We start from the raw sequence: 10,734 nt of genomic DNA on the forward strand, positions 1-10,734 counted from the left end.
TTAGGTCATTTTTGTCATGTTTTTATGTTAAAAAAAAAGAAAGAAAAAAGGTCTTGGCTGACACATGACGTCACCGCGGAGCATGAATTAGACAAACCCGAAATTGAAAAAGAATAGAAAATAAATTGAAAATGGCCCCATAGCATGGGCGGAGTTAATGGGGGTGCAGGGGGGGGGCAAAAAAGAAGTGTGTGTGTGTGTGTGTGTGTGTGTGTGTGTGTGTGTGTGTGTGTGTGTGTGTGTGTGTGTGTGCTGCTGTCCTAAATAACAAATTTGTAGGGGTTAGGGTATTGTATAAAAACGGCAAAATAATTAATAAAAGGTAGAACCCCCCCCCCCCCCCCCCCCTGGGCCCCATAGGCGTTCTAGATGGGAAAGTACTTAAAGGGGCATTCCACTCATTTTCAACATTTTACTATGTCATTTACAGTATTATACCTTAGAGCTGTTGTGTGGAAATAATAAAAAGGTCCCCCCATTCTATGTTTCCTAGAACTGGAGGTCTGAAAAAAATCATTAACATGGTGAATCACATCTTGATGATGTCATCAAGATGTGATTCACCATGTTAATGTTTCTTCTATTTTCTGTGTTCTAGGAAACACAGAAACAGCTCTAAGGTGCGCCGGGCGCAGCGCACGCTAGCGACCAGCAGCAATAAGTTTGGTTTGATTGTTTCAAGCCTTATGAACTGCTGTAAAACCTTTTGCCCTTCGGGGACACTAAGAAAATTGAACCTTGAACCTATTAATGACATAGTAAAATGTTGAAAATGAGTGGAATTCCCCTTTAATGTGTTGTTTCTATATGATTTTTATGTGCTGCATCAATTTCTGTCCTATGCCGAGAGATACGAGTGGCCGTTTTGTCATAAATTGCGTAATTTGCATAATGAGCGAATGTAATATCACATACAGATGTGCCATTCCACACGTCACATGTCCTGCCACAATGGCAGGACATGTGAAGTTCTAAAATGGCACATCTGTAAACCCAAAGAAACTGATGCAATGTTTTTTTCAATTGATTCTGGTACAGTACATTTAGGCGTGGTTCGCATTTGCGGAAAAAAAGTTTGTCAAGCCTTTATTAAGGTCTGTCGAAAATGTAATGGGATGGAGTGGAACGATACAGGAGCGGAGATGGAGGCGTTTTAGAAAGTCCTCTTTACGTGGGAGTGGACGGGAGCAGTGTTTTTGCAACCACGTGATTTCCTGGTTTCCAATGAGACTCAAACGATGAATCATAGGTTAACAAAGAGTGCCATCTAGCATAAAAACTAAAAACACACAACATAAAAACTCGTCATTGGCAGTGTGGGCTTTGGAAAAAACACATGTCAAAACATGTGATTGGCAAAGAATGACCCTGACAATGACCCGGGCAAGCTGTCTGCTTGTAGGCTACTACATATATTGGTGATTTCCTGGCTACTTTATTGCAGTATTATACATTTATACACCATATATGACATATGGATTATGTTATTTTTGTATTGTTTTTCTTTCCGTTCTCTGTAATGATTGTATTGTTAATGATACGTAGCTTGCGGAGTTAGTTCAGTCAGATACTTGAGCGGCGCATACTATACACGGGCGCATACTCAAGGGGTTAATATGCTGCATTATTATGTGGGTGTATCGAAAATCGATTCCCGTTATGAACGATTCAAAATCGATTCATAATTCCAATTTTCTTTTAAAATTCCAATAAGTTTTCACTACATGGTGTTTGTGATATGAACCCTAATCACAGTAAACATCATGTCTTCAGTCATTTTCAGGTTACTGTAGAATAGTCACTTCAGTTGGCTGGAGTAGATTGTGATGAAATCCTATGTATTGAATCGAGAATCATTTTGAATAGAGAATCGTTTTGAATCTGGGAAAAAAATGCTTTTGAATTTTAAAAAAAAATCGTTTTTGGATTGAGAATCGAGTTGAATCGAATCGTGACCCCTAGAATCGGAATCGAAAGATTCACAGCCCTACTAGACATGCTTCCTGCCTTCCTTCTGTATATGGTTCCTGGTTGTTTTGATGTGATGTTTGCTCCCACCGTCACCCCAGCACCACCGGTGGGCTCTGTTATTTCTGTTCCCCATGAGGGGGTTGATATTGTATATCTATCGCCCTGCGCTTAATGTTTAATTGTGCCGAGCAGGGAGAAAAATGTAGCAGAGCCGAACGCCAAGATAAAATATTATATGCACTCTTGTATTCTCATTCTATAATAAATATTGGTTAAATCGATTTGTGAGTTATCTGACTGAACTAGGATTTATTTTTCTCCATAACATTTACAGTTTATACACATTCTTGTCTGGGTTATTGACTTGTTCAAGTATGAATTTGACTTTGTACTAATATTTTCATATATTTATATGTTCAAATGCATTTTATTTTAAAAGTATTCTTTATGGTGCATATATCTTGTACCATTTATAAACCCTCCATAACCAAGTTTGTTACAAGCAATGTAATGTGGTGTTGGCGTTCATTAAAAAGCTGAAATAAGATACTGTATAACAGAACTTCTTAAATCAGCGGATCGGTACCGAAACAGACAGACAAACGACAACTTTAATGCAGGATTACATGGTAAACTAGAAAAAGTGCCCTTCTGGGCACAGGTCTCCACCAGGAGGATAGGAGTGTGTGTGATGTTTGGCAAAATGTTTAGGAGTGATATAAACATGTTTGTTTGTTTTTTGCAACAATTTTCTTCATTGTGAAATGCAGAGTCAGATCACTCATAGCATCTCTGAGGATAGAATTCTGGATGAGCAGGACATGTGCAGCATTTTGTACAAAACGGGCCACTCCTGAAGACTTTGGAAGGCAATCTTAGCCAATCAGTGTAGAATCTGAGAAATCAAAAAGACTCGTCTTGATCACATGACTACAGAGATCATGTATACCGATTTGCATGAGATTTGGATGAAATCTGTGCGACTAATATAAACAATGTGTTTTGCAGAAATCGGCCTCATGGTGTCGCTATAACCGGCAGATGTGGAGGGATGCAGGGAAAATGTTTTTCCATGCCTCTAGGGAGTTCGCATACAAAGTTGTACACAGAACGATGCAGTTATAGGTAAAAACAGGAATTGCCCTGTTATAGTGCCACCATGAGGCTGGTTTGGAAAATAAATTGCGTCCTCGGCCTAGTGGAAATGTAGCCTGGCGCAGCCACACTAAACCCGCCCCTATTGCATATATGCCCCAGTGGTATATTAGTATCGCAACGCGAGGCTAGTGGAAATGTGCGTGTATAATTTCACGGAAATTGCACACTGTGTTTGTGATTTGTGGCATTTTGTTCGAAACGGACCAATCATGTGAGCTTTGGAAGCGAATCTTAGCCAATCAGGAAGGAAGATGGGAAATGGTGCAGATCCGTGTTGATCACATGACTATGGAGATAGTGTATACCGAATTGTGTGATGTATGGATAAAATGTGTACGAGTAATCTACAGAAATGTGTTTTGCCTAAATTGGCCTCATGGTGGTGCTATAACAGGCCGTTGAGGAATATTTGGGGCAGAGGGTCGTCGTTGGCATCCAGGGAGTGTGTGTGCAAAGTTTGGCATGGATCGGGCCAGCGGTGCCGGAGATTAGCTGGTAACAGACGGACGGAAGGAAGGAAGGACGGACGGACGCACACACACACACACACACACACGGACGGAGTGCAAAACATACTCTCTCCCCATGCCTTCGGCCTGGTGGAGACAACGATACAGTATATGACTGCTGGGGATATGATGGGGATAATGATTTGGACAGCGTTTGTGTGATTTTTGCCAGGTGCCAACGACCGTAGCTGCCTCTAGGCTACCTCTAAGCCAATGACTTACCCATAAAACCCATAGTCTGAACTCTGAACGGCATAAAAATGTAAAACCCATGCTCTGAATGCCGCAACGAGTCGCAACAGAAGCTAATATAATGTTATGAGCTAACTGGAGCTAGAGGAAAGACATAACAAAACACAGTGAGTGAACCAACATAAGAACGTCGGAAATGAATGAAAACATCACGTGACATCATGGAGAGCCTTAGATCTCCATATATGGTTGTCAGTCCATCATATGTCAGTCTGACATCATGGCCATTGTGCATTTTTTTGGTCAAAGTTGATCCCATGCCAAAGCGACAGCACTCGCCCAGCAGTCTGCCGCCACCCAGGCGGATGCGTGCACGCGGCGATCTGCCCCAAGGCCCCCAACAGCACGACCTCGACATCATCAGGGATCTCCATATATGGGAATATATATGTATATATGTAGTCGCGACGTAGACGACATCGCCAGGGGTCCTTCCCCATACATGGGAATGTCAATATATGGCCATATCACCTCAAACCCTTATATCTCCATATATGGAGCTGACCTGTCCTGACATTCCATATGTTGATCCTACCCCATCCGTCCTTCCTGTTCTGACATTCCATATGTTGATCTGACCTCATCAAACCCTGTACACTCAAGACACGCTCCATATATGGCCAGTACAGAATTCATTCCATACAGTATGTTGATCTGACCCTCCATGCTAAAGTGCCAGTGCTCGCCCAGCAGTCTGCCGTCTGCCCAGGCGGCTGCGTGCTCGCCCAGCAGTCTGCCGTCTGCCCAGGCGGCTGCGTGCTCGCCCAGCAGTCTGCAGTCTGCCGTCACCCAGGCGGATGCGTGCTCGCCCAGCAGTCTGCCGTCACCCAGGGCGGATGCGTGCTCGCCCAGCAGTCTGCCGTCACCCAGGTGGATGCGTGCTCGCCCAGCAGTCTGCCGTCACCCAGGTGGATGCGTGCTCGCCCAGCAGTCTGCCGTCACCCAGGTGGATGCGTGCTCGCCCAGCAATCTGCCGTCACCCAGGGCGGATGCGTGCTCGCCCAGCAGTCTGCCGTCACCCAGGTGGATGCGTGCTCGCCCAGCAATCTGCCGTCACCCAGGTGGATGCGTGCTCGCCCAGCAGTCTGCAGTCTGCCGTCACCCAGGGCGGATGCGTGCTCGCCCAGCCGCCTGCCGTCACCCAGGCGGATGCGTGCTCGCCCAGCAGTCTGCCGTCACCCAGGCGGATGCGTGCTCGTCCAGCAGTCTGCCGTCACCCAGGCGGATGCGTGCTCGTCCAGCAGTCTGCCGTCACCCAGGCGGATGCGTGCTCGCGACCTGCTTCTCATCCTCAGTGGATACAGGGGTGACACTCACTTCTGCTGAATATAGGAAAATTAGAATCACACATAATTTGTGCAGAATTAGGAGAGAAGGAGAGCTCACACAGGTAGGAAACGTCATAGTAGGCGCCGGCACCACTGTATCATAATTCAGTCAATGTCTGTCTGTCTGAATGAATGAATGTGTGTCAGAAACACCGCCGTATCTCCTCACCACCTGCACCAATCGCTCCCACTTTTCACACAGGCATTGACCATAATAATATGGAGGTCTTAACGAAGCCCTTTTTTTATTTTTACACATTAATGATTAATAATGAATGTATTAGTGAATTAAAAACGCACACAGGGCGCAGTACCCCCGGCGGCCACAAGGGGGGGGGGGCAATATCTCACAACGGGTAAGGGCTAGTATATTCAAATAAGTAATGAATTACTGTGAACTCTGAAATTTCACGGAAATTCACAACGCTGGCTATTTATGCCGCAGTATTGCCGTAATACAGTATACCGTTACATGCCTAGTGTGTGTGTATATTTATAGAGAGAATCGGTAATGTGTATCAATATACAGTCAACCTTCAGTGAATGCAGTGAGCGTAATATAATCTGACAGTGAACATCAACAGCAGTTAGCCTGAGCAGGGCTAAGCAGGCCTCTGATTGTTGCGGACATCCCAGTAGTCCATTAGCAAACGTGCCAGAGTGAGTGAGCAGTCAGTAATCATTAGTCCAAGAACGGAGGAAAAAAAGTGTGTGGGGTTGCTTATATAGATTATTGGCTACCGGTAGGAAGGACCAGCAGAGTCTTCGTTAACTTGGGGTACTTCACTTGCTGTCATGTTCTGGATCTGGATGAAGTCACCAGTCATAATGTGAAATTACCATACAATTGTAGCCTGGCTAATAAGCCAGACTCAAATCACACTGTCGTGTGGTATTTGAGTCTGGAGATGCTGTGTATGGATCTTGTTTCCCGGGGGGCGGGTTCAAACATCTTTGACGCAATTGTTCAGAGCTACTGTCAGTCAAAGGTCTCAAGCATTGAACGTCACTGTACCAAAGCCCGCCCATATTGCATACCGTGTCCCGATTGGCCACACCAGTTCTCTGGTGTAGGAAATGGGCGTACAATTGAGCCTCTCCAGACCGTAATCCGCCGGCAGGCAATTCTTTTTTGCCAACGGCTGATTCGGTCTGGCTTATTAGCCAGACTAATACCATTGGGGAGTCGAGAAAGAAAAGGCCATATCGCTTGTTTGATGATTTAGGCCAATATCTTACAAAAGCACGACTACAAATCATGAATACAAATTTCAATCGACCCCAAATTGCAATCACATAGGGAGGGACCTCTGTAAAGCACACCTCAAAACGCTTTCATTTCTGCCATTGGGGTCACCACAATGTGAAAAGTTGAATTCTATACACGCTATTTACCCTGCAGCTTCCTCAGGTCTTGATGGCTGCCTGCAACCCATGCCATGCACAACTTACACAGCCCTGGGTAGACAACCCAGCCTGGCAGAGATACAGTATGCACTCCACGGAGAGTACGTGGCCCTTTCTATAGTTGTGTGTCTGAGGTTGCTAGCTCAGAACCCTTAATTGTTCTGTATTAAGAGTTCTGTCAGAGCTAGAGGTTGGCTATAGTCACTCACAGCAGTACTTAGAAGTATGTGAAAATGTACATTGTGTTCAAGGTTCAAGGTTCAAGGTTTCTTTATTTTGTCTCCCAAGGGAGAAATTTGTCTTGGACCCCAAGGACCCGTCCTGCAGCATACAGATACAAAACAATACAGTACAATACAAAACAATACACAATACAAGACAACAAACATACCTAGTGCAAAAGAAGAAGAACATCACCTCATAACCTTTGACCCCTACCCTGTCTGCTCTCTGCAAGGACTCTGTTAAGGAGTGTGATTGACAGAGGGACAAAGGAATGCTTGTACCTATTATATTTGCACGCATAGACCTCGTACCTCCTACCTGATGGCATTAGCCGATATTCAGGGTATAGTACATGGGAGGGTGTTAGTCTATAAAGGGCTGCTGCATATAAATGGAATCCTATTTGTCTGTAATAAATGGTCCGTCCTTTTGGTGTAGTCATAAAACGCGTACTCATGAAACACACAGTTAAAAGCTGAGCATTTCTGCCGAGTTGTTGTGATGTGAGTCATGTGACACAACCGAGATGACTTGGGTGAGAAGAATGTTAGGAGTTTTAAAGGTTCCAAGAAATTGGAGGAACAAGTTCACTCAAAGTCATGTCATGTCAGGCTATGCATCATAACATGGTATTCAACTGAAAAGATTACAGTGGACTGAAAATACAAAACAACTGCAGTGTAATTAAACTTCACAAGTGCTTTTAGAGGCATTACCAGATACTAGTATGTGTCAGAGCTTGTCTCACACAGCATACTTTACTTGCATTGCATGTATGTACAAAACGCTCTTCTGCGCACCCAAGGTTGATGATGGCGTGTTAGCAGTGGTGGGAAAAAGTACTCTCCTTTTGTACTAAACGATACTAAACGTATCAATACTGCAATATAGATTTACCATAATGTTACAAGTAAAAGTCTGGGATTCAAAATGTAATTGATTAAAAGTACAAAGGTATTGTCATCAAAATGTACTTAAAGTACCAAAAGTAAAAATAGTCATTGTGCAGAATGTCTGCACAAATACAAATTATTCAAATTATTTTCAAATGGCAGAAATGTGTATAGTGCTGAATTGGTTAATGTACATTTTGTAATAATAATCAACATTTACAAAGTAACTAGTAACTTCAAATAAATAGTAGTGGAGTAAGGCCTCACTCACACCTTTCGATCTAGCGTACAACATTGATGCATGCTCGTTGTATGAATGTTGTGAGTGTCATGGCCGCCCCAATGCATTTCCAATGGAAGTCACATGGTTTGTAGTCCACATTTTGGACTACAAGCTGTTGTATAGCTTTCGGCTGTGTTTCGACTGCCCCCCTCCCCCTCATACAACACAAATGTTGTGTCAAACCATGTGACTCCCATTGCAAATGCATTGGGGCAAGCTGTGTCACACCTTTGTATACAACAAGCATACATCAATCTGTTTGTGACCGTGTGAGTGAGGCCTAAAAGTACAATATTAAGGATCCGAGATGTAGTGGAGAAGAAGTAAAAGTATTGGAAATTGGAAATACTAAAGTAAAATACAAAATACCTCAAAATTGTACTTAAGTGCAGTACTTAAGTAAATAGTTACTTTCCACCCCTGCATTTAAGCAGCTCTGAGCTGCATGGGGGGGGGGGGGTTGGGGGGGAGGTGGGATTGAGCTTCTTACGCCAAATCTCTGCTGCAGCCATCGTCAACGCAGGGAATGTGCATTGCGCTGCGTTGCATCGCCCCCGTTCATGTTTTGATGCCGTCTGAACGCATCGCAACACAGTTGGTGGCCAGAAGCTTTGGAGTTCTGGGCTACGTCCTACGTGACCAGATTGATATCACACTCGACTCTATTGCCACATCACCGGTTTACAGGTGTAAAAAGGAAAAGAAAAAAAAAATGGGTGAAATGAATTGTCGTAGGCCTACCAGCTCTGTCATTTGCAGTTTCAGAAAGGGGAAAGTAATGGAGAAAGATCAATACGGTATGTCAATATGAGCAGTGTAAAATATGCAGGCCTACATACAGTGCATGATACTGTAGGCGCATGGTTAACGGTAGAAAATGGGATGAGGCAGATGAAATGGATATGTACATAAGGTAATGTTTGCAATAAAGTTAGGCAGTTAAAATAGCAGATGTAGTAACATATGGCAGTGTATACCAGAGGCGTATCTACAATAAGGCGAGGGCAGGCGTGACCCGCCTGTCCAAATCCATTTCTGGCCTGGCCAAAATCCATACAATGAGAAAAGAGAGAGGACAAAAACAGGACCTGAGAACTATTAGTGGACAGCTGATTGGCCGTTGCGGTAGAGCGCGACACTCAATCACCCATTGGAATGTAAATGCGTGCCTTTCAGCCTTTGTATCCTACTCGTCTGGCAGGTATATCTCTTTGAAAACCTTTAGTGCTACGATTGTGCACGGGGAGACGACAATTAACACATCTTGCCTGTCCAAAATGTAATTCTTGCCTGTCCAAAATGTAATTCTTGCCTGCCCAAAATGTAATTCTTGCCTGTCCAAAATGTAATTCTTGCCTGCCCAAAATGTAATTCCTGGAAACGCCACTGGTGTATACATAAGTGGCAGTGACAGTGCAGCAGTACTAGACGCCCATGGCATTTTTTTTTCTTTTTTTGAGAGGCCCCTGTCAGCACAGGAATCCCTGGAAATGTCAAATCCCTGTTGAGCCCTAGCCTAGTGCTTGACATGACCGGTTCGGAAGGAAAGTTTTTATTTAGTTATTGCTGTTTGTTATTATGCATTTTGCATCCTATATATTTTTGGGATGGCATTTTAAGGATGGCAATGTCAGACGGTCCATCCAACCATCCATCCATATGTCTTAAAGTAGGAGACAATGTGCATTATGCTAGTCTCTAAACCGTACAGTTTGCCTGCCATATCATTTAAATTGGATCCTGTTTGTCTGTATGCAGGAAAATAAGTGGATGACAGCCTGAAGGGCGGATGTGTGTGTGTGTGTGTGTGTGTGTGTGTGTGTGTGTGTGTGTGTGTGTGTGTGTGTGTGTGTGTGTGTGTGTGTGTGTGTGTGTGTGTGTGTGTGTGTGTGTGTGTGTCCATCTGCTGGATGAACATAATGTATTGTCTTAGCCATTCACTTCCTATGGTGGTCATTTTAGACCAGGTGACAACAATGTTTAAACTTTGTTTAAAATGGTGATCCTCAAAGTTTAATGTACAGCTGTGCGTTAACTTAGAGGTTGTTTAAGTGGTCATTTTGTTTAAATAAGTGATAGCTATGTATTGTGATAGAAATACTATAGAAGCTATACACGCTACAGTGTGTGTTCAGTAACAGGGGTCTCCCCAGCTTTTTAATAAACATTGCCAGGTCGGTACTGTAGGCCAGTAGTATATATGGGCACTGTTTTTAGAATTTGCATTTTTTTATATATTTTTGAGTGGTGCAAACCACTCCCTTACGGAGTTATGTGTGTGGGTAGCTGGCTGGCTGGCTGGCTGGCTGGCTGGGTATGTATGAGCACGAAACAGCATGGTTGTTTAACTCTGTCATTTCTCAACCGTTTCGGAACAAGGGGCGGCATGCCGGAACCGGCCCGGCCCCCCGGGGACCCCCACATGGTATATTCCATGTCACATTACTAATGTCATCATAATGGGCATTATTCCATCATAAAATGGCATTCAACTTTGACATTACAGGGGATTGAGGTGTAATTTCAGACTGTAATTAGCTCTTGTCAGAGCTTGTCTGGGGTAGCATACTGTACCATGGAATTTGGGGGCTTTTTTTGAGGGTCCCCTGTCAGCACAGAGCCTCTGGAAACTTCTAATCCCTGTTTTTGTGCCCCATACAGCCAATCCTTCACATGACAGGCAATCTGGGAACCCATTTGGGTTTCAA

The sequence above is a fragment of the Electrona antarctica genome (genome assembly GCF_951216825.1).
Source record: "Electrona antarctica genome assembly, chromosome: 11".
Taxonomy (NCBI): domain Eukaryota; kingdom Metazoa; phylum Chordata; class Actinopteri; order Myctophiformes; family Myctophidae; genus Electrona; species Electrona antarctica.